This window comes from Salvia hispanica, chromosome 3 (assembly GCF_029641045.1).
Source record: "Salvia hispanica isolate PSC_SH4W2 chromosome 3, Shi_PSC_v1, whole genome shotgun sequence".
Taxonomy (NCBI): domain Eukaryota; kingdom Viridiplantae; phylum Streptophyta; class Magnoliopsida; order Lamiales; family Lamiaceae; genus Salvia; species Salvia hispanica.
Genome location: NC_142694.1, coordinates 17,450,256 through 17,473,589, shown reverse-complemented (window position 1 = coordinate 17,473,589; position 23,334 = coordinate 17,450,256). Strand labels below are relative to the sequence as shown.

The following is a 23,334-nucleotide window of genomic DNA, read 5'->3' as shown; positions in this document are numbered from 1 at the left end:
AAGACTATTTATTATGTGTGATACATGTTAGTGTTATATTGTTTGTATTTATAGGCTGAGATTGGCAGAAGATAAGAATAGAAATAGAAGAAGTCAAGGAGTAAAATTTAAATTTGTGAGTTTAATTTTTTGACGTTATAAATTTAATGACCTTGACTTGAGATATTGGGTGTAGAATTTTGAGAAATTACCGCCATCAAATCACAATGTTTTAAAACTCGAATCGGTAAACGAACCGTATATTATGTTCATATAATCATATCAAATCGGTCATTAATTGTAGGACTTCATTTAGTAAACAGTTATGAAACAATAATATAATGTTCATATCAAATCGGTTACGGAAGTTTAATATATTTCAATGTGAATATTAAACTTTATATTTCACATTATGGTAGTGATTTTGAGACAAAATGTCTCAATGTCATGCTATCCGTATGTTATTCTGATATAAGTATATTTATATGGGTAGTGATAAACTAATAAAAATTGTATATACAAAATTGGACAATTTAGGTATTTTATATTTGAAATAAATTTATAATTATTAATTAATGTAGTGTATTACATATTTACCTTTTTAGTGATCATTTAGGAAAGATTAAATTTTTCATAATCAACATTTATACATTTAATTAGGGAATGATTTACTACATTTATTTGTAGACTAACCGTTGCATAATTTATTCTTCCATTAACAGGAATTGAGGATATTTCTTCTCCATTGACTTGCTACATTTATTTGTAGACTAATAAAAGGATTTGAATTGAGGACATTTAATTAGGGAATGATTTACTACATTTATTAAGAACTAATAAAAGAATTTGAATTGACTTACCTTCTAAAATAAAAGAGAATTAATATTCAAACACTAGTATAAAATTTTATTAATTATTAGAGTTTAAAAATTGATAAATTCCAACTTTTAAAATCACTTATCCAACAGTCATCGATACCAAATAATTATAAAAATGAATACAAACATATACACTTATTTCTTAATATTATCTTTCAATTATAAAAATAATAATCATTTGTATCCAATTATTTTTTTATTAAATAATCTCAAAATTCTAAGTTATAAAAATGAATATATGTATATATATCTAATTTCTTAGTGTTATTATCAAACAAAATAAGTCATTCTCATCCAATTATTTATAATTCATAGAATTTTATGTTATAAAAGCGATTGAATGTGTATATACTTGATCTATTAGTGTTATCATCTAACAAAATAATTATAGTCATAGCTATTCAATTATTTAATGTTAAATAATTCTTAAAATTCTAAAGTTATAAAAAAAAGTACATGTATACATGTAATTTTCTTAGTGTTATCATGCAATTAAATAATCCTAGTTATTCAGATCTAATTAATTTATTATAAATACTAATCTATAAAATGATGAGTTATAAAAATGTCTACATGTATATATACTTCTTAGTATTATCATCCAAAGAAATAATTATTTCCATTCATATCCAATTCTTATTATTATTAAATAATTCTAAAATCATATTGTAAGTTATAAAAAGGACTACATGTCTACTTAATTTCTTAGTGTTATTGTCCAACAAAATAATCATAGTCATTCTAATTAAATTATTTTATTATTAATTAATTTTAAAAATTTTAAATAATCATAGTCATTCTAATCCTGTGCCATCTTCTAAGGGTGACATATACCTTAGGACAGAGGAAGTATTACGTTGGCATGATACTAATGACAATTTGACATTTACGTGGAACTGTAGAGGATCCTGCATGCCAACTTGACATTTACGTGGAACTGTAGAGGATCCTACTTCCAATTAAATATTAGTATTAAATGTACATTCACTTCTAAATTTTTAATATCGAAACATTTTATTTTTTTGACCTCCTGTACTCTAATTATACACACATATTTATTTGTACAATATAACCGCATATGTGACGATTTGTAATAATCTAAAATGGAGTATTTATATTGCGCCATTAATTTGAAAATTATATCAGATTGCTTTCTCTTATTATATGCAGTATATAAATGTGTCAAAAATGAGAAATAATGTGACGCCCCGGAATTTCGTTCCCTTCTTTCAAGATAAATCGGATTTAGTAGCTTAATTAAATTCCTTCTAGAAGCCGTTTAATCATAGTTATCGTGGTAATTTTCGACTTTGGAGTAATCTAAGTATTTTCGTTGGAAGAAATAAAATGCAAGGAAATTTATGTGTTCAAGGATAAAAGTAAAGGCTATGCTTTTACTAGATAAATATTTGAGGAATAAGATATACAAGAATGTTGGAGATACATCTAGCACATGATACATATGTGAGAGTGACAACACACACATCTATTCTACACCATTTATCCTACAGCACTAATCAACAAGTTTGGAAGCTAGCTATTTTGGTGATGGAGGCAAAGGATCTCTAGAGGAGCATCTTCTTTCTTTCTCCTTCACTCTCTTTCTCGAAAAAGGCAGCCACAAGACTCCAAAACTCCAGCCATGTACCTGAAAATTAACACAAGAATAGGGGTTAGAAGATGACTCACAAACAAAAAGGAAGGGAGGCACAAGCTCAAATAGGAAAGTGGAGTAGTAGACGAAAATAGTGCAGCTAGGAGGCTTCCATTTAGAGCATGAAGTCAACCTATTTTTTGTCACATTCTCAACTAGCATCAAAGAGTAACCAAGACAAGAGAGCATAGTAGAATGAGCCTCTACACAAGCCCAATATAGACATGAGCAAGATTCTTGTTTTTCCATCGATCAAGGCTGAGGAAACAGCCAAGAGAGACAACCATACATACACCAAAATAGTAAGGATAGCATGAACATCAAGCTCAAAAGTAGTGGAGCTGGCAGCCCCAAAATAGGAGCCTTTGCCTCCAAGTCTCAAGCACAAACAGCCAAGAATGGAGCACTATATAAGCAGCCTTATCTCCCTTCTCCTCCCCACAAAATCGACACCCCAAACTCACATAGAGTCAAGAAATACAGCAAGGAATGGAGGAGGAGCAAGGAGGTGATTCTGAGGCAGGACATCGGTCCCCATCCGAGAGGATTCATCAAAGTGAGGTAACAACCTCAACACCCAATAACCCCTGGCATCATGTAGAGCTAGCACAGTAGATAACCAAGAACAAGAACTTAGAATCATAGAAGATCACAGAATGAAACTTAGGAATGGAACTCATAACAATAAGACTTATTCCAGTAGCTACACTCCTTCTCAAATCACAAATCCCTCTCAAATGTAATTAGACTCTCCTCATCTGTTGATAAATCAGCAATAACAATCTGCCAAGAACATAAAGCTTTAAAGGACCATGCTTTGAAAGGGGAAGGGGGAAGGAGGGCATAGCTTTAGTTGGGCGGAGCTGCCCGGCGACGGACGGGCAGCGACGAGCTCCGGGAGGCCCGGCTGAACGGAGACGCTGTCGGGGCAGCAGAGTAAGGCGGCGGCTGGTGTCGGCGCCGTCGAGGGAAGGTCGAGAGAGGGCTGGAGTCGCTGCCTCTTGGAGGGCTCGACGGCGAGAACCGATGCAGAGCGCTGGCAGCAGCGACGGAGAGCGACGTCGGCGGCGGCGGTGCTGTGAGCTCGCCGAGTGAGAGAGAGAGAGCTCGACGGAGATACTGCTGCCTCAATAAGGATTCTTCGTTTATTTTTCAGATAGGGGAGAGAGGAGAGACACCGGCGGTGATAGCCGGTGGAGGACGAGACGTCGACGGCGATTTCGCCGGAGGAGGCGTGAGAGAGGGAGAGATGCGCAGCTCCTCAGTTCTAATTAGGGATTTCTTTTGGAAGGGAATTGGGGGAAATTCACGATGGAGAAGGGAGTAGTATAAGTGGGTACTTCCTTTTCTTTATTGGGCCTCAATGTTTGGAGAAATTAAAACAATGGGTTGATGTGTTAATAAAGGAAGTTGGGTTGGAAATTGTTTGTTGGGCTAAGTCCAACTTAATTGGAGTAGTAGAATGCCTCATTTAATAAAAGCTTGGGCCTACATGAATTATATGGAGTATTGCTACTTAGTTATTGGGACTAGTCTCATTTAATTAAGTGAGTGCAGTGGACTTTGGGCCAAGATTTAAATTATGAGAAGTTGGAATTATTTAAGAATTGAGATGGAGCTCAATTAATTAATTTCCGAATAATTTATTCAGATTCCGGGAAAATAAAGTAGTAAAGTGGGAGACGCAAAAGTCGGCCGGCGTCCCCCGCGACACCATGGGCGGCCTTAAGAAAAACCGAAGAAAAGAATTTTAGAAGAGACTTTCCAAGAATTCCTATTCTTGTAAATAAGGGCCGAGTATTTGTTTAGAGGAAATAGAATTTCTCCAAAGTTAATAAAGAGAATAAATAAACGCTGCAGAGTAGTAAAGCCGAGGTAGGATTAAGAAAAATCCTATAAGACGAGACTGAGATATAGGTGCTATCCAATAGGATGCATGCATTCTTTCTAAAGAAAATTAGTTCAAGTATTAATTAGCGTGCTACGCTATTTATTTTCAAGGGATAAATTGCTCAAGAACGAGTGAGGCCAAAGCGAGCATTTGAGTTGAGACATAAGCATATCAGGTGGGCTTTCTTTTAATATCCAACACTATAGTGTGGATATAAAGCAAATACTTTGAAGTTATGAAAAATCATTTTTTCTCAAAATGGAGCAGTGATTATTTTAAAGTTGTTGTCATGCCATAAAATGTTTGTTTTAAGGCCTATCTGTTGAGGTTGTAGCCTGCGGGGTATGGCGATGCCAAACCTAGTTTAACGAATTCGGTTCCCAATAGGACCGCAAATCCTATTCGGAATAATGTGCACGAGAGCCGTGAGCCATCAGCGGTTGGCCGGCGATGTGTCCGTTGAAGGTGGCCATCTTCACGGTACACGATTCACAGATATGGTAGAAATTTTGAAAGAACTTAGTCTGATCAGACGAACTTTTAGCTCACAAAGAATTTAGTATGCTCGGGCCTTTTAAGAAAAACCCTCGTGCGATACTGTGGATGGATGACAAATATATATTGTATGTTTTGTTTTCGGCATGTGTCCACTGAGTACTCCTGTACTCAGCCCTGCATGTATTTATAAACGTGCAGGTTGAACGTCAAGAGGATGGAGAAATGATCGGAGTCGATGCCACTAAATAATCCAGTGGATCTTTTCACGATTCGTGTCTTCATACACGAAGTCATCTAGTATGAACTCATTCCGCTGCTCTTTTGTGAAGTGAGACATCTTAGAATCTCACCTTCAAACTCTGATTTATTGATGTAATATTTATTCTAAGCTCTAAGACCATGTAATGGTACATTTGGCTTCTATTCTATGATATGAATTGACTTGGCCTTTGGGAATATTCTCAAGTTCTTTCCAATTTCTTTTCCCGTTTCTTTAATCCCTCTCATTAGTCGCGGTTTACCCGCTTTCGCTATCCTTAGCAAAGTGCGATCGTGACAAATAAAAAGTATGATCGTAGTTTAAATTTGTTGCTTTTATTTTTCTTGTATGACTAGAGTATATTTTATCTACAGAAAATTCATCAAGAAAAATTGTAGCTTAAATTTGTTAGCATTGCATATTGATATTAATATATAAAAATTACTTTAGCTCTTATTTTATTTATCATTGCATCATTAGTTAAATGAAAATTATATAGGTTAGCTCTTGTTTTATTTTTATTGTTGCACATCATTTATTAAATGAATTATTACTTATTCAAAAATAGTGTAGCTCCTTGCATAGTAGTATCTAGTATATAAGTATGAGTTATATATTGATGTATCAATATTATATATGGATATATTAATATAGTGTTTTGAAAATATCAACACAATGCTTTGAGAATGTCAACATATTGCTTATGTCAACATAGTGCTTTGATGAAAATGTCAATATAGTGTTTTGAAAAAATATCAACACAATGCTTTGAGAATGTTAAAACACAGACCTTATGTCAACACATTGCTTTAAGAATGATATTCTACATGTATTATATTTATATATTTTATATATTATGTTGACATTTGTTGCTGTATGAAAAAATTGAAATTTTTTTTAAAAAATTGAAAATTTTGATATGACATATGCAAGTGAGATCTCGTTAGAATCCTTATGAAATTATCTTTAATTTGATATATGTTGTGCAAAAAAATAATTTAAATCGAGAAAGTTATGTGCGTTTTAAAGTTATGTGATATTTTTCTAAAGTTAGTTACACCTAATTTGTTGTAAATTGACCTTAATACCATTATTGACATTTTTTTATCGTATTGACATTCCGGAACTGATGATCTAGGCTCTTAATTTGAATATCTAAGAGCTATTATTTAATTGTAGTTGACAATTAAGTATTGAATCAGCAATATAACACTCCCCCAATGTGTACAAATGTATATTTATGTCAAAGTGTTAGTATTAAAAAAAAGGTAAATACATATAAAAATATATTTCGAGTTTTTGAAACTAAATACATATGAATCATGATCAACTTTATTTTTGGAAAACCTTATTTCTTAATTTGTTAATTAACTTTTATCGTACCATACATATAAATAAGTGTGACTATTTCAATAGCTTCAATGGATTAGCTTATAATTTCAACATAAGTTCAAGAGGGATTACCACGATTGCACGGCATTTTTAATAGCCTCCTAAGATGGATTATTGAGGACGATAGTTTTTTTTTTCTTTTTTCAGCATTGATTGTATGGTAATTCAATAGTTTATAAACTTAACATAAATATAAAACATTATGTGACATTTAGGACAGGAGAAAATGCTCCAACACTATCATCGCGGTGAAAATACTTAAAAAGTAGTACTTACTAAAAAGTTTGGCATTTAGGTAGATATTTAATTATCACAATTATGTGAATTTCGGGTTAGAAAATTGTCAACTATATACTTAAATGTAAAGCTCAAAATTCATAATTGCATACTTATAAAATTGAGTACAATCTATATACAATTTATATATATATACGTTAAGGGGAGTGATCAATTGCTAACTCATCATTTAATTGCTAACTACAACTAATTTAAGGCTATAGGATTTTAGAAAACGTGTGTGGTCTATAATTTGCCACGTATAATTTTCGTTTTTATTAATAAAATAAAAAAAGAAAAAAAAACTCCAAATTAGGATTTTGGATGAAAATGTCAATATAGTGTTTCAAAAATATCAACACAATGCTTTGAGAATGTCAACACAATGCTTTAAGAATGTTAACCCATTGTTTATATTGACATTCCACATGTTATTATATTGACATATTTTATATAGTATGTTGACATTTCTGCTTGTATGAAAAAATTAAAAAATTTCAAATTTTGACGTCGGAACATATGCATGTAGGATATCGTTGGAATCCTTATCAAATTATCTTTAATTTGATATATGTTATATGAATTTAAAGTTTTAGGATTTCTTTTGAAAATTAGTTATAACTAAACATGTAGTTAATTGACATTAATACCCCTATTGATATTTTTTGGAATTAATGTTATGGCTTTATTGACGTTTTTCGTTGATCGTATTGACACTTAGGGATTAATAATCTAAGCCCTTAATTTTAATATCTAATGACTATTATTTAGTTGTAGTAAGCAATTAAATTATGAGTTTAACAATATAACACTCCCAAGTACATTAATTATATATATAGTTTGATCTTATCTACAACGTTACTCGTTTAACGCCATATAAAATGAATGCATGAAAAATATATGTTGAAAAATCTAAATTTATGTCATGTCTTATACATATAGCATCGTTCAATATTTTTTTAGCAACTCACCACTTTTGCGATGTACTCTGCAAATTTGAGTTATCAAATAGTATTAATAACGATTACTAGTCGGTTAAAGTTTTAACTAAGATTATTAACTTGTAGTTTTGATTTAACTAGTATCACCCGGTGCGATGCACGATTCATTCTATTTTCTTCACACAGATGTTTCACTGAAATAATTTTATAAAATAGTAAACTATATCATCATACGAAAACTAAAATCATAAATATATATAATGAAAATTTATTATAGTAATATAAAAGCAAATAACTTTTAAAATAAAAATTTGACACAAATATATTGATTAGTGATTTTGGCAAAAAAAAGGTACTCACAAAAATAATTGGGTTGGCGAATTAGATTTAATAAAAAAGACCATTACTAATTAAGAATTAATCAACCTTCATTTTCTCATATGCTCTATTGTGCCTCCATCTTATCTTTTTCCCCTACATGTGTGCATCTATTCATATATCAATCATGAATATATATAATAAAAAATAAATAACTTTTAAAATAAAAAAATGTACACAAATACATTGATTAGAGAATTTAGCAAAAAATACTCAATAACATCATTAGGCTAACTAATTAGAATTAATATAAAAAAGGTCATTACTAATTAAGAATAAATATGCCTTCATCGTCTCTTATACTCCTTCATTTTCTCAAATTCTTTATTGTGCCTCCATCTTATCTTTTTTCCCCATGTGTGCATCTATTTATATATCATCATGCAAACCGTAAATCATGAATATATAATAAAAATCAAATAACTTTCAAAATAAAAAAAATGTACACAAATACATTTATTAGTGAATTTAGCAAAAAATACGCAATAAAATAATTGGGCCAACTAATTAGAACTAATATATAAAAGGTCATTACTAATTAAGAATAAATCTGTCTTTATTGTCTCTTATACTCCAATATGCCTTCATCCTTCTCCCCCTACTTTTTTTTGGCAATCTCCATCTATCTCCAGTATCCTCACTTTCTCCGGCCATGTTCTCCAACACTTTCATTTAGTTAAGTGACCGACTTAATAACTCTAGAGACCGTAATTCAAGGAAGTCAATTGTGTTTTGAATCCTTAAATTCTACTTTCTTACGCCTGCTTTGTATCATATGTTTTTATGCTTTCTTTTATTTGGTTATTTAATTTATGTCTATTTTATAAAATCAAACCAAAAAACTCGTGTCTCTAGATAGTATGTGATGCTTAGTATATGGTAGTCAACTGCAATCTTATTCCCTGTGTTCGATATCCGGTACTGACCTTTAGCTATATTAGATCTATCATGTATGCTTGCAGGTATTTTTAGTGCTAATAAATAGTGCATCAGTACATTAAGAGAGAGGCGGTTGATATAATTATGCAATAGGTGTTAAATTGGAAAACGGCTAAAATAAGACCGTTAGTCGATGTATGGGCATCAATATTGAAATTAAATATAAACGATCAACTTACACGATGTAATTAAATAAATGAGTATAAAGGTTAATTAATATTGAATGAAAATGAAAGGTTATAAACGGATGCATCTTTCACTGATATCAATTCTTTTTTTATTTTATATTATGACCATATTAGTCTGGTCACTATATTTTGGGAAGTGAAACCATAGTATGCAGTTTAGTTTTGCCATGAGTTTATACGTAACTGTCATATTAATTCATTATTTCATTATTATGTAACTGCCATTTATGTTCTAAATTTAATATTTTAAAAAAAATAGTCATGGCATGCAGTTATTACAAATATTTTAATTTATTAGAAATTATGTTCAAAACTTATAAATATTTAAAATTCTACCTAAAACTATTAAATATTTCAAATTCATCCAAAACTCGACTTTTACGTATGTATAGATTAATAAAAATTCACATAAAGTATGTCTCAAACATACATTAATTAATACGAGGTTGATGTAAAATTTACAAAATGCTGTAGAACGTGCTATAAAATAAAATTTGTGACCTATATTGAAAAATGAAGACAATAATTATAGAATCTATACATATATAAAAGACGAGTTTTGGGCTACATGCATATTGAATATTTATAAGTTTTGAGTAAGATTTTAAATATTTGAGTTTTGGATAGTATTTTCAATTTTCAGAATTATAGCACTAAATTTTTGCACTATACATTTTTGGGTTATGAACTGTGCATAAATGTAAAGTAACTGCTATGAATATTCATTAGGGCTCAATAATTCAGCCATGAATAATTGTATTACTAAAATCGTGTAAATTGAAGTTAGCCGATGGAAAAAATCCAAGAATAGAGGAGACAATTATTAGGAAACGGTCATTGATTTAATCAAGACTAGAGCTGAAAATTAGGAGGAAGTTGTCATTGATTTAATAATGATTTTAATTAGCGAATAAAGTTTAGGCGTTTTACGTTATAAATTTTTCCATGACTATTGAAAAATCATGTAAACGCCTATTCTATGGCCACTGCAGAGTTAGGACCAATCAATTGACAATTTTACCATTAATGAAGAATTATTGGATACAATTCAAATCTATGGCTATAAATATATGTCAATTGTTAACTTCTAACTAGTGTTATCACCTGTGCTATGCACGGGACATGAGATTTTCAAATAATGAAAATAAATATTAAGACAAGAAGATTAAAAAAAAGGATAAAAGAATATAATGATGTTTATGATTAAGAAAATGTGTTAATTACCATAAATATTCATAATCTTATAAACGATTATAAACATTATAAAGAGAAATGTACTTCCCTCAATCCACTCTAAATGTAATATGTTATATTCGGTATAATATTATATACGATCAAAATTTATGATAGGAGTGGAGTATAACAAAATAAAACAAATAACTAAAAGGAGAGGTGCGATAAAGAATCAAATCGAAAGTTTGCAACGAACTTTGATCACAGAGGCATGGTTGACTTCTTTCAAGTAGATGAACTGCATATAAATATTTAATGTCAAAACAGTAAATGAGTAATGAATAGTTACGGACATTATGCAGGTTTAGAGTACATAGCTGCAAATTAAAGAAGATCGAGAAAGAAGAGAACAAACAGAAAGAACAATTCCAAAAGCAAAAATAGAAGAGGTAACAACAAAACTGTAAAATAAAAACATTAAATTGATAAATTAACTTGCTTAGCATGTTTTAAACCGTGGGATTAATGCTTAAAAATAAATTGTATTGCAGCATAAAAATATAGATGGAGCATACAATGATTATCACAGAAGTGGCAGAAGGATGCTAAAAAATTCAATAGACATAAAAGGATTGATTGAAGAGGAATGCAGTAAAAAACTCTGGTCATAAAAAACTAAGATAAAAAAAATACAGTAAGGAATACTTGCTAAATAAAGATTCAATATAAGTTATGTTTAGGAAAAGATGTTGCAAGGAAGAAGAAAACAGAAAGAGCAGGAAGAAAAATCTGACCAGAAAGAATAACTTCAGAAGAAATAAAAAAAGGTATACATATGAATGAAATAAAGCAACATTTACTATGATTCAATTAGTGATTCTGATCCGGTGAAATTACATGTATTGCAGCTTAACAAACATACATCCAGCGGACATTGATGAACAAAGAAGTAACAGAAGGATTCTCCATATATTCAAGGTAAAAAATAGAAAAAAAAAAGAAAAAAAAAAAAAGAAAAAAAAAACTAAATTCCTTAAAATAGATAAGTCTGCAAAAAACAGAAACATGCACTACACCATTGCAAACTAATCACATTTTGAGGTTTGAGAATAAAAAGGAGTGGTACATTTCTATTTTCAAAGAGGAACGGAAGGCATAATATTTGAGAGAGAAGAAACAATATAAGGTAAAAAACTGAAGTTCCAACTACTATCAGTTGCTTAAGTCAGTTGAGAGTGATCTAGGAAGATGAACGTATGGGTATTTATAGGTAAAATACATGGGCTAATAGGGGAGTGGGCATGCTCTTGTGATGTGGATCCATGTATTTTATGATCCATTTCCCAAGGATTACCCAATTAATGATGCTTGATCTAACTATTTTTGGGAGATTGATTTTCAATTTATCAACACAAGACACAAGATAATAAAGATCCAACCAACAAAAATTGAATCTAAACAAGAATGGATGGAAGATTTGGAATGGAAAGCATGTGTATAAAGATGAGATAAGAGAGCTACAACCATAGGACCTTAACCAAAAAGATGGAGACAACCCTAGGCAACTTTCATTAGCTCTATCACCCCTTGGCTCCACTACTCAATGGATACACTCCATTGATGCATACCTTTACTTGAATCAATCAAAGATGGAAACAAGCAACCTTCAAGGAAGGAATTGGATACAATCCTCAAAGAGGAAACTCTCTAGGGTAGAAACTTTAATTCAGCAAAAATCTAAGGAAAATGGAATAACATCAAGAGGTTTTTATACTAAGGGTCCAAAAATAGAAAGTTGGCCCACAAAATCTAAAAACGGCAGAATCGCCCGGTCGGGCGTTTTTCACAGGCCAAAACGCCCGGCCCGGGCGTTTTCCCTGTTCCCGGTCGAATTTCCACACTGAGCCGGGCGCGCGAAACGCCCGGCCGGGCGTCCTCCTCGCGTCCTCAGGCAATTCGCCCGGTCGGGCGATTTTCACATGTGAAAACGCCCGACCCGGGCGTTTCTTCTGAAATCTCCGGCCGGCCCTCGTTCTTCAGCACGATCCTCAACTTTGGCTCATCCGTCCTCCTAGGCTCCTCCCGCTTGGACTTTTGAATGAAAGTTGCGAGTCCATCCCGAAGCCGCCTCGTCATGGCTCTCGTCATAGGTCCACCAAGTGAGGTCGTATCATCCTCCCCTTCTTGGAAATGATTTGTCCTCAAATCCGGACTACCTACAACATCAAACGGACTTAAATCAGTGACGTTGAACGTGCAACTAACATTATACTCACCGGGCAAGTCGATCACGTATGCATTGTCGTTGACGCGTTCCAACACGAGAAAAGGCCCATCTCCTCTAGGGGCTAGCTTGCCCTTGGTCTTACCGGGGAAACGTATCTTCCTAAGATGTACCCACACCCAATCGCCGGGTTCAAAAACCACCTTCTTGCGCCCCTTGTTCACATGGCGGGCCACTTGCTCCCCTCTCTCTCGGATCCTCTCTTGCACTTGAGTATGCATCTCCTTCACGAACTTAGCCTTTTCCTCTCCCCCTACATCAAGCATAATCGACAAGGGCAAATCCACCGCGGACAAATCCAACGGGGTGAGGGGGTTAAATCCATATACAACTTCAAAAGGAGACAATTTAGTAGTGGAATGAAAAGTCCTATTGTATGCAAATTCGGCAATAGGTAGACACTCCTCCCAAGACATATTATTACCAAATACTAGAGTACGAAGGAGGGCTCCTAAGGACCTATTCACTACTTCCGTTTGTCCATCCGTTTGGGGATAAGCGGTAGTAGAAAAAAGAAGCTTGGTTCCAAGACTTCCCCAAAGGGTCTTCCAAAAGAAACTCAAGAATTTGACATCCCTATCACTCACAATTGTTTTTGGAATCCCATGCAATTTGACCACTTCCTTAAAAAACAAATTTGCAATGAATTTAGCATCATTCGTCTTCCTACATGGAATGAAATGCGTCATCTTGGAGAACCTATCTACTACTACCAAAATACTATCATTCTTTCGAGAAGACATGGGTAGGCCTAGCACGAAATCCATGGAAATGTCCACCCAAGGTTGTGTAGGTATAGGTAAAGGAGTATAAAGCCCAAAGTTACTAGACTTAGACTTGGCTTGCCTACACTCTATGCATTGACCACAAAATTTCTCAACATGTCTCTTCATACAAGGCCAAGAGAAATGTTCACTCAAAATATCAAAAGTTTTTGACACCCCAAAGTGTCCCATCAAGCCTCCCAAATGAGATTCCTTAATCAACAAGTCACGAAGAGAGCAATTAGGAATGCAAAGCTTATTCTCTTTGTACAAGTAACCATCCATCCTATAATATTTATCAAAAGACCCTTTTTCACATGCTTCAAAAATAGTGGCAAATTCATGATCATGCTTATATAAGTCCTTAATGAACTCAAAGCCAACATACTTGGAAGCACACACAACAAGCACTTGTTTTCTCACATGCATCACATAATTATCAATTAAGACATCATCACTTGAAAGAGCATGAGGCTTCCTAGAAAGGGCGTCGGCAACAACATTTTCCTTTCCCTTTTTATATTTGATCACATAAGGGAAAGTTTCTAGAAAAGAACTCCACTTAGCATGTCTTTTATCAAGTTTATGTTGTCCCCCTAGGAACTTAATGGATTCATGGTCGGTGTGAATTACAAACTCCCTATGCATGAGATAATGTTGCCAATTCTCTAAACACCGCACTATAGCATACAACTCCTTGTCATATGTGGGGTAGTTTAATTGGGCTTGGCCAAGCTTTTCTGAGAAAAAGGCTATGGGTTTCCCCTCTTGCATGAGCACTCCTCCTACCCCCACTCCACTAGCATCACACTCAAGCTCAAAAGTCTTGTCAAAATTAGGAAGGGCTAACAACGGAGCATGAGTAAGGTCATTTTTCAAGGTGTTAAAAGCTCTTTCTTGCTCCTCTCCCCACTTAAACTCGACATTCTTTTTCACAAGGTGATTAAGGGGAGATGCCTTAGTAGAAAAATCCCTCACAAACCTCCTATAGAAGCTTGCAAGACCATGGAAAAATCGAACTTCACTCACACTCTTGGGTGTAGGCCACTCCCTAATCGCCTTCACTTTCTCCTCATCTACTTTCACACCATCCCTCCCCACAACGAATCCAAGAAAAACAACCTCATCAACACAAAAAGTGCATTTGGATAACTTGGCATATAAGGCATGCATTCTCAACACTTCAAGCACATCCCTAAGATGATTAGCATGCTCTTCTACACTCTTACTATAAATCAAGATATCGTCAAAATACACCACCACAAATTTTCCAATGAAAGGACGAAGCACATGATTCATCAAACGCATGAAAGTGGAAGGAGCATTAGTCAATCCAAAAGGCATAACAAGCCATTCATATAAGCCAAATTTGGTTTTAAAAGCGGTTTTCCATTCATCCCCTTCTTTCATGCGAATTTGGTGGTACCCACTTGCTAAATCAATTTTGGAGAAACAATAAGAGCCACATAGATCCTCAAGCATATCATCTAACCTAGGTATAGGGTGTCTATACTTAATGGTGATCTTATTGATGGCTCTACAATCCACGCACATTCTCCAAGTCCCATCCTTCTTAGGTACCAAAATAACGGGGACGGCACAAGGTGAGAGAGATTCTCGAATCAAACCTTTGGCAAGGAGCCCCTCGACTTGCCTTTGAAGTTCTTGAGTCTCCTTTGGGTTTGCTTTATATGCCGCCCGGTTGGGAAGAGAGGATCCCGGTACAAAATCGATTTGGTGCTGAATCCCTCTCACGGGTGGGAGCTTGTTTGGAAGCTCGTCCGGGAAGACATCCTTGAAACCTTGCAAAACACTTTCAATCAACAAAGGACAAGGATTAGTGTTAGTATTTAAACATAAATCGTTTCGGACCATGAGGAGAATGGTTGAACGGCTTTTTAGTGCCCACCCAAGGTCGGGAGTCCTAGCTAACAAGCAACCTTTTCCCTCCCTTGCTTGTGGTTTTTCTTGTTTAGGTACTTTATTTTTACTCTCACCACCCCCACTCTCACTTGGCTTTTTTAGCTCACCCTCACTCACAAGCCTTTTCTCTCTATCCCTTTCCCTTTCCCTTTGTAGATGTTGATGTGCCTCAAACACATCCTTAGGTAAGAGGGGCTTCAACCTAACCTTCAAACCATTCACCATGTAGAAATATTCATTGGTGAAACCATTCTTATACACCCTCCTATCAAACTCCCAAGGCCTTCCCAACAACACATGACAAGCCGTCATTGGAATGATATCACACATCACCTCATCCTCAAAGACACCATTCTTCAAGGGAACTAAGCATTGAGCCTTCACCTTTAGCTCTCCGGACTCCCCTAGCCATTGAAGCTTGTAAGGATTGGGATGTTTGTCAACTTTCAACTCCAACTTGGCCACCAATTGTTCACTTACCACATTAGCACAACTACCTCCATCAATAATCACCAAACAAGTTTTAGTTCGTACCTTGCAATTCATATGGAAGATGTTGCACCTTTGCTCCTTATGCTCTTCAAGGTCGGGTTGTACATTGAGCATCCTTAGCATCACTATTGTCTTCAATCCCTCATCCTCTTCTTCCCCACTAGAATATGACATACGCGGCTCCACACTTGCCTCATTGCCTTCTACCACTCCATCATCCTCATCCTCACTATGCACGCTACCATCTTGCCCAATAACCATCACCCTTTGGTTAGGGCACTCACGTGCATAATGACCATAGCCCTTACACTTGAAACATTGCACCTTGCTATTTTCCGTTGAAGAAGGATTTTTGTTAGCTTGTGGGCTCGGGTTTGGCGATGCCTTGTATGGTGTCTTGTCTTGAGTAATAGGTGAACTCTCCATCTTCTTGGAAGGGGTACTCCACTTGTTTCCTCCCATCCCGGTTTCGTTAGAGGCCACCCTCGCCTTGCTAAGAGCCACTTCTTTTCCTTGCCTCTCAAAGGTTTCGGCAAAACTTAGTACTTCCCCCAATGTGATTCCCCTTAAAGCCTCAATTTGGACTTTATGCTTCAACGAAGTGTTGAGACCATGGATGAATCGGTCTTGAGTGGATTCCTCCGATTCATTCACTCCAATCTTGTTCATCAAGGCAAGAAGTTCATAGTAGTAATCCATCACACTCATGGATCCTTGCCTTAGGTCTTGAAGTTCCCCACGAAGCTTGTGATAATAGGACCTAGGCACAAAGGACTCCTTCATGATTCGGCACAACTCATTCCATGAACGCACATCTCCCATCCTAGCTATCCTCCTTTTCCTCAACACATCATTCCACCAAGTATTAGCATTACCCCTAAATTCGGCCAATGCAATCTTTACCTTGTCACCCTCGGAATAGTTGTGGAGGGAGAAGATTTTCTCCACTTGAGATTCCCACTCCAAGTAGGCCTCGGGGTCAAACTTGCCATGGAATTCGGGTAGGTTGTGTTTCAAGGTCTTGGACGGATCATCAAACCTCGGTCGGGGCTCCTCCTCATAGTACCTATCCCTCCTAAATCTATCCCCATAAGGCTCCATCCCTCCATGTTGGTTTCCTACCCCAAAACGACCATATCCCCCATTTCCTCCTCCAAACCGCCTATTGACTCCATTAACCCCCCCAAACCTTCCATTCTCCAAATTGTTAACCCTATCCCGTACATTCCCTCCTTGCCACCCCTCATACTCCTCCTCTTCCACATTTTCCTCTGTACCCTCATTGGGCACGACGTTGCCCATAGGAGTGGGAGGCCTCGTCCCCCGTTCTTCCTTCCAAGTGTTGAACTCCTCAAATAGAGTGTTTTGGGTGGCAAGCATGCGAGCTTCAGATTCTTTTGCCCGAACATCCATTTGGGTCATCAACTCTTGCTTGAATTCCTTCATCATTTGTGCCATCATGCTCACAAGATCACCTTCGGGTTTGGAACTACTTGAGCCCGCCCCCTTCCTTACTTCCTCCTCATGGACGTCCCCCATCTTGTTAGATCGAGTAATAGGAGGCATCCAAGTTACCTACAAACACAAGAAACAAAGACTAGAAACTAGCCTTAGATATTAGCAAAATAAGAAAAGAGATTTAAGAAGCTAACTCACCCCAATGTAATATCCCAACACCCCCCAAGTCACTCACCAATGTCACTCGGTAGGTTTAGAATATAGTGGGGCTAGTATCACACACTCTCGATCCAATTCCCACTCGTTGGCGCCCGGACAACTCAATCAAGGTATACACCTCAAGAACATATGGACACCAAGTAGTAAATACCAAAGTAATAATGATTAAACATATGAAAGCAAAGAAAACTAGGCCTAGAGCAAACACACACACTAAAGAACACAAGACATGGGATGAAGCTTTATGCTGAAATCTGGCTGATCTTTATGAATTTTTTGGTATTGATCCCCGCGCCCAATTTGGATGAATTTTAGTGGATAGATTCCCAAACAACTCTAGATCAAGGGAAAAATAGCCATATATAGTCAGATTTGATGATTGGATATGTTTTGTATGGTTTTCCCCAACTATGCCAAAACAGGGCAATGATGTTAATCTCCACGGTTAACTAGGCAAACGAAGGAACTTTTTGATGAAATTTTGCAGGTACGTAGGTCACATAACATAGATCATACACACCAAATTTCAGCTTAATCTAAGCACAATTGATCAATCCGATCATCCCAACAAAACAGAGCAAAAACAAAAGACCAAAAGGAAAAATAACCCAACCCAAAGCAACAAAAGATCAAACACCTAGTGGGTACTAGGCTCTAGATACCAAATGATGTGGATCCATGTATTTTATGATCCATTTCCCAAGGATTACCCAATTAATGATGCTTGATCTAACTATTTTTGGGAGATTGATTTTCAATTTATCAACACAAGACACAAGATAATAAAGATCCAACCAACAAAAATTGAATCTAAACAAGAATGGATGGAAGATTTGGAATGGAAAGCATGTGTATAAAGATGAGATAAGAGAGCTACAACCATAGGACCTTAACCAAAAAGATGGAGACAACCCTAAGCAACTTTCATTAGCTCTATCACCCCTTGGCTCCACTACTCAATGGATACACTCCATTGATGCATACCTTTACTTGAATCAATCAAAGATGGAAACAAGCAACCTTCAAGGAAGGAATTGGATACAATCCTCAAAGAGGAAACTCTCTAGGGTAGAAACTTTAATTCAGCAAAAATCTAAGGAAAATGGAATAACATCAAGAGGTTTTTATACTAAGGGTCCAAAAATAGAAAGTTGGCCCACAAAATCTAAAAACGGCAGAATCGCCCGGTCGGGCGTTTTTCACAGGCCAAAACGCCCGGCCCGGGCGTTTTCCCTGTTCCCGGGCGAATTTCCACACTGAGCCGGGCGCGCGAAACGCCCGGCCGGGCGTCCTCCTCGCGTCCTCAGGCAATTCGCCCGGTCGGGCGATTTTCACATGTGAAAACGCCCGACCCGGGCGTTTCTTCTGAAATCTCCGGCCGGCCCTCGTTCTTCAGCACGATCCTCAACTTTGGCTCATCCGTCCTCCTAGGCTCCTCCCGCTTGGACTTTTGAATGAAAGTTGCGAGTCCATCCCGAAGCCGCCTCGTCATGGCTCTCGTCATAGGTCCACCAAGTGAGGTCGTATCATCTTGTGTGATAAATGTGTAGGTTCCCCAAAAAAAAAACAATCGCATCACAAAAGACCTTCCATATACTCCTTGTGTTCCACAATAATTTCACTCTTTTTCATTTTGATCTGTCCCACAATAATTGACACACTTCATTTTTACCATAAATAGTAAGTAGATCTCGCATTCCACTGACTCAATTCACTCACATTTTATTTTAAAACCAATGTAAAAAAGTAGGTCTCACATTCTACTAACTTTTCCAACTAATTTTTCTTTATATTTCTTAAAACTCGTGCCCATAATAAGAGTGACAATTATTGTGGAACGAATAGAGTAACAAATACTAAGAGGTTTATAAAATTTAATAAAGATTTATTAAAAACTAACATTTCAGCTAAAATAAAATTTGATTTATTGTCCAGAAAGAATCATAAAATTAAAAATACGTTAAATTTTAATATAAAATAAATAACTAATCTGTCATATGAAGAGAATTGAGTATAAAAAATACTATATATGATTAACACGTTTACTCGAGGTATGAATAAGATTAGAGATAGTAAAATAATTAAAATAAAAATACCAAACAAAATTATTAAATATATATATATATGTATATATATAATTGTTCTGAAATATTATTAATAAAGATATTATTAATATGAAATTAAAAGAATATCAACAAAAGACAAAATTACATTTAGACAGATATAAAAAAAATTAAAATAATTTCTCAATAAAATAGGAAATTAAACAACTTGGAAAAGTTATAAATCATGTTTTAAAAAAAAACAAAACAAAAAGAATAACTAAAATCTAAAATATCCATAAGGAAAAAGAAACCGCCTTACATATGATATACTTCCTCCGTCCGTGAATAGGAGTCCCATTTGTTTTCGGCACTGATTTTAAGAAATTTAAGAAAAGTGGGTGGAAAAAAGTTAGTGGAATATGGGTCTCACTTGTATATATTATAAATGATGTGTGAGTGGAATGAGTTGGTGGAATGTGGGGCCTCTTTACATTTATGGTAATTATGAACCGGAACTCCTATTCGCGAACAGACTAAAATGGAAAAACGGGACTCCTATTCACGGACGGAGGGAGTATATCCTACATATAAAACAAAACCTAAATGGAGAGAAGAGAAAATTTAAAAGGAGAGAACCCTCCTCTCGGTTACTACAAAGAGAAAACATCAGAATGGGAGATTCGAAGAAATAAATGGAATAAAGAGAAAAACCATAGAAGAATTTCGAAGGTCGGAAAAAGAGAGATGCCGGTTCCCACGCGTGGACATCTCTGCAAAGCTACGCCTAGTTCTACAAAGCATGGGAAGATAGAAGAGGAAGATTAAAAAAAGCTATTGGAGTATAAATTGGGAATTAGATGTTTAAAAAGCTACATATAGAATGGGTGAAATTTCTCAAGAATTTCTTAAACATGCTAAAAAAAATTCTTAAAACAGTAATCCGTTAGGGATTTCATTCTTGTTAATAATTTCTTAATTTTTTAATTTTCAACTAAACCTGTGAATTAGTAGGTTTTTTAAAACTGCATAAGCTCCGAATATAATCAAGAGTGTCAACAGTAATATTTAAATGCTGAATTTGTTTTTGCTTATAAATTCTTTGTTGTTTAGAATTGGTTAAAACTATTTTGGAAAATTATTTTAAGAATAAAACTTTACATTTTCAGGTTTAATAAATTTTAATATTTTTCTATGCTGATTTTAATATCAGGTATTGAAGATGCAAAACTGGATTATTGCAAGTTCTTCGGAAAACATGGAAGACTTTTTGTTGTTTGTCGTGTTTTCTTTGGAAACATAAGAATTCTTGTTTGTTGTGTATTCTCGAAACAGGCGCACACACACCTGATTTATTGTAAAATTAACAGAGATTAATAGTGGAATAATCATGCAATCAGTACTGCATTTTCCCACCTAAAATTGTGTCACAGTTGCAGTTTGGTGAATTTTCATAGATTCACTTACTCACTAACTTATCCTATGCCAGAGATGAAGGCAGAAATTTTATAGTGGGGTCCCAAATTTTAGATAGTTTTTCGTATCGGTATAGCCAAAAATTGTTGCAACATAGGCAATGGAGAGTTGATAGAGATATAGATGAATAATGAAAGGAAAAAAACTCGAGATACGTAATAGAAACTAAATATAGATGTGTTGGTCATCTTTTAGAGAACAAAGTGCAAGTAAATTAGAAAATATGATATATGGAAATAAATAGCAGTCTGGGTAAAAATTTTCAACATAAAAAATGTAAGAAAACAAAACAAATACTCATATGAATATAATTCATGTCTAAATCGCAAATGCAATTTCACATAGAAACGGAACAGTCTAATAAATTGCAAAGATTGCTAGCATTATAATAGATCCCAAAGATAAGATATTTAATTTCGAATAACCTAAAAGACACAATCGTGTTACAAACATACAATTATCAAATAAATTTGTCAATGCATTTATTTTATTTGATATAGTATGTTCTTATTTATCTAATTAGGTATATTATTTTTCCATAAGTAATTAGTTATCCATTTACTAAGATTTGTGAATTTTACTCAATCAAATGATAATTTTCATACAATATACAAATGCATTTATTTTAGATTATAGAGAAAAGGAGTATTAGACAAAAACATGGAAAATAGATCGATTTGTTCATGAGGGGTTTCGGACTTGGGACACAAAACAAGGAAAATAAAACAATTGGACATAAAACTAGAAAAATAAACAAATTTGTTTGAGGAGAATCGAACCTGGGGCATTAAGATTAGAGTCTTGGGCCCAAACCACCTGGCACCTGCTGTAATAACCACTTTCTTATTACCTTTTTCCCTTATTATTATTTTTTTTAAATGTCGAACTAGCGAATGTTCGCTCTCTGGATTCGTGTTTTGAATGGAGCTCGTTATTCCTTTTGATGCTTATAGTTCGCAAAGAAAATAAAAGCTAAAGTAAGAATTTTAGTGAACACCACGACGTCAATAATATGTAAATCAAAGAGGAAAGACAAGAACTTTTCCCAAATATAAAGAAATTCGAATAGCATTTCATATGCGATAAACGAACAACTAACTTTAAAAAAAATAGTACATGGAACAAAGACTTCAAATAAAGAAAACAAAGAAGAGAAAGGAGAAATCTGGATGGCATTTCGGGCCTCTCTCTCTGGCCCAAAGCAGAGGGCCGTCTTCGAGCAGTCCGTCGGGCCGAGGGGAGCGGGCCGAACCCATAAACAGCACGGCAGCCCAGATCTATCCACCTGCAAATGAGACAATGAGAACTTTAATTAGCTAGAGAACAAGAGATAAAATGGCACTTGCTTGTGAGGAAAAGACCTACCCTCCTTTATTCTTAGGAGACCAAAAATTTGCCCAAAGGAGTAACTCAAACGCAGCTCCCACCCAACAGCCTTGCCTCCCCTACAAGCTCTTGCAGGTTGCAAACAAAGAAAATTATGAACTAAAGTACTAAGAGGGCATGTGAGGATAAGATGAATTAATTAGTCAAACACCTAGTACTCCAAGTAACACCAAAATGTTTCAAGTAGAAGGCTGCAATGAGGATAAAAAACAAGAGATATGTTGGGCATAAAAACTAATAAGGAGACAACCCATTTAATTCAGCAAAGTACTTGATACGAATCCGGGTAGCGCTAAACCAAGGAAAGTGAGGTGAAAGAGGTGACAGAGCCAAGCCGCAACTGGGGTCAGATTCAAGCAAAGATTCGCCTATTCATATGATGTCTAAATGCTTGTCAAAGACCACCATTGTCTTCACCATTGAAAGAGCTTCGCGTGAGTACCTTGCACACCTCAATCGGAGCTCGGATGAGGAAGTTATGATCGTTTTACAAAAGCCGCGCAGTCCAATAAGCAAAAACCCGGGCGTTTTATGTCCGAGAAGACTTCAAAAAGGCGTGATTTTGAATTATTTTGAGTGCATTTTCATATTCCAACCCTAGTTTGAGTGAATTTCCATCTCCCAATCTCCCACATCTATAAATAGGGCCTTATGTAGCTTTTGTAATAGATTAGAGATTAGATGAGTGTTTAGATAAAAGAGTGTCTCCTTTGTGAGAGTCCCTTCCCATGTTGGGTGAGATTAATGTTTGGAAAAATCCATGGCCGGGCTATGGCTACTTTGTTGTTAGCCCGGGGTTAGCTACTTGGTAAATTCACAACTAGCACCATGTAGCTAGTGGCAG

General features: G+C 35.2%; 1 long non-coding RNA gene across 1 annotated transcript; it reads left to right on the top strand.

Annotated features, from left to right (window-relative positions):
* The first annotated feature begins 2,283 nt into the window (after window positions 1-2,283).
* On the top strand, window positions 2,284-5,358 carry LOC148930291 (uncharacterized). Its single transcript, XR_016137021.1, has 2 exons — window positions 2,284-3,072; window positions 5,099-5,358. It is a non-coding gene; the product is annotated as an uncharacterized LOC148930291 (long non-coding RNA).
* Window positions 5,359-23,334: the final 17,976 nt, after the last annotated feature.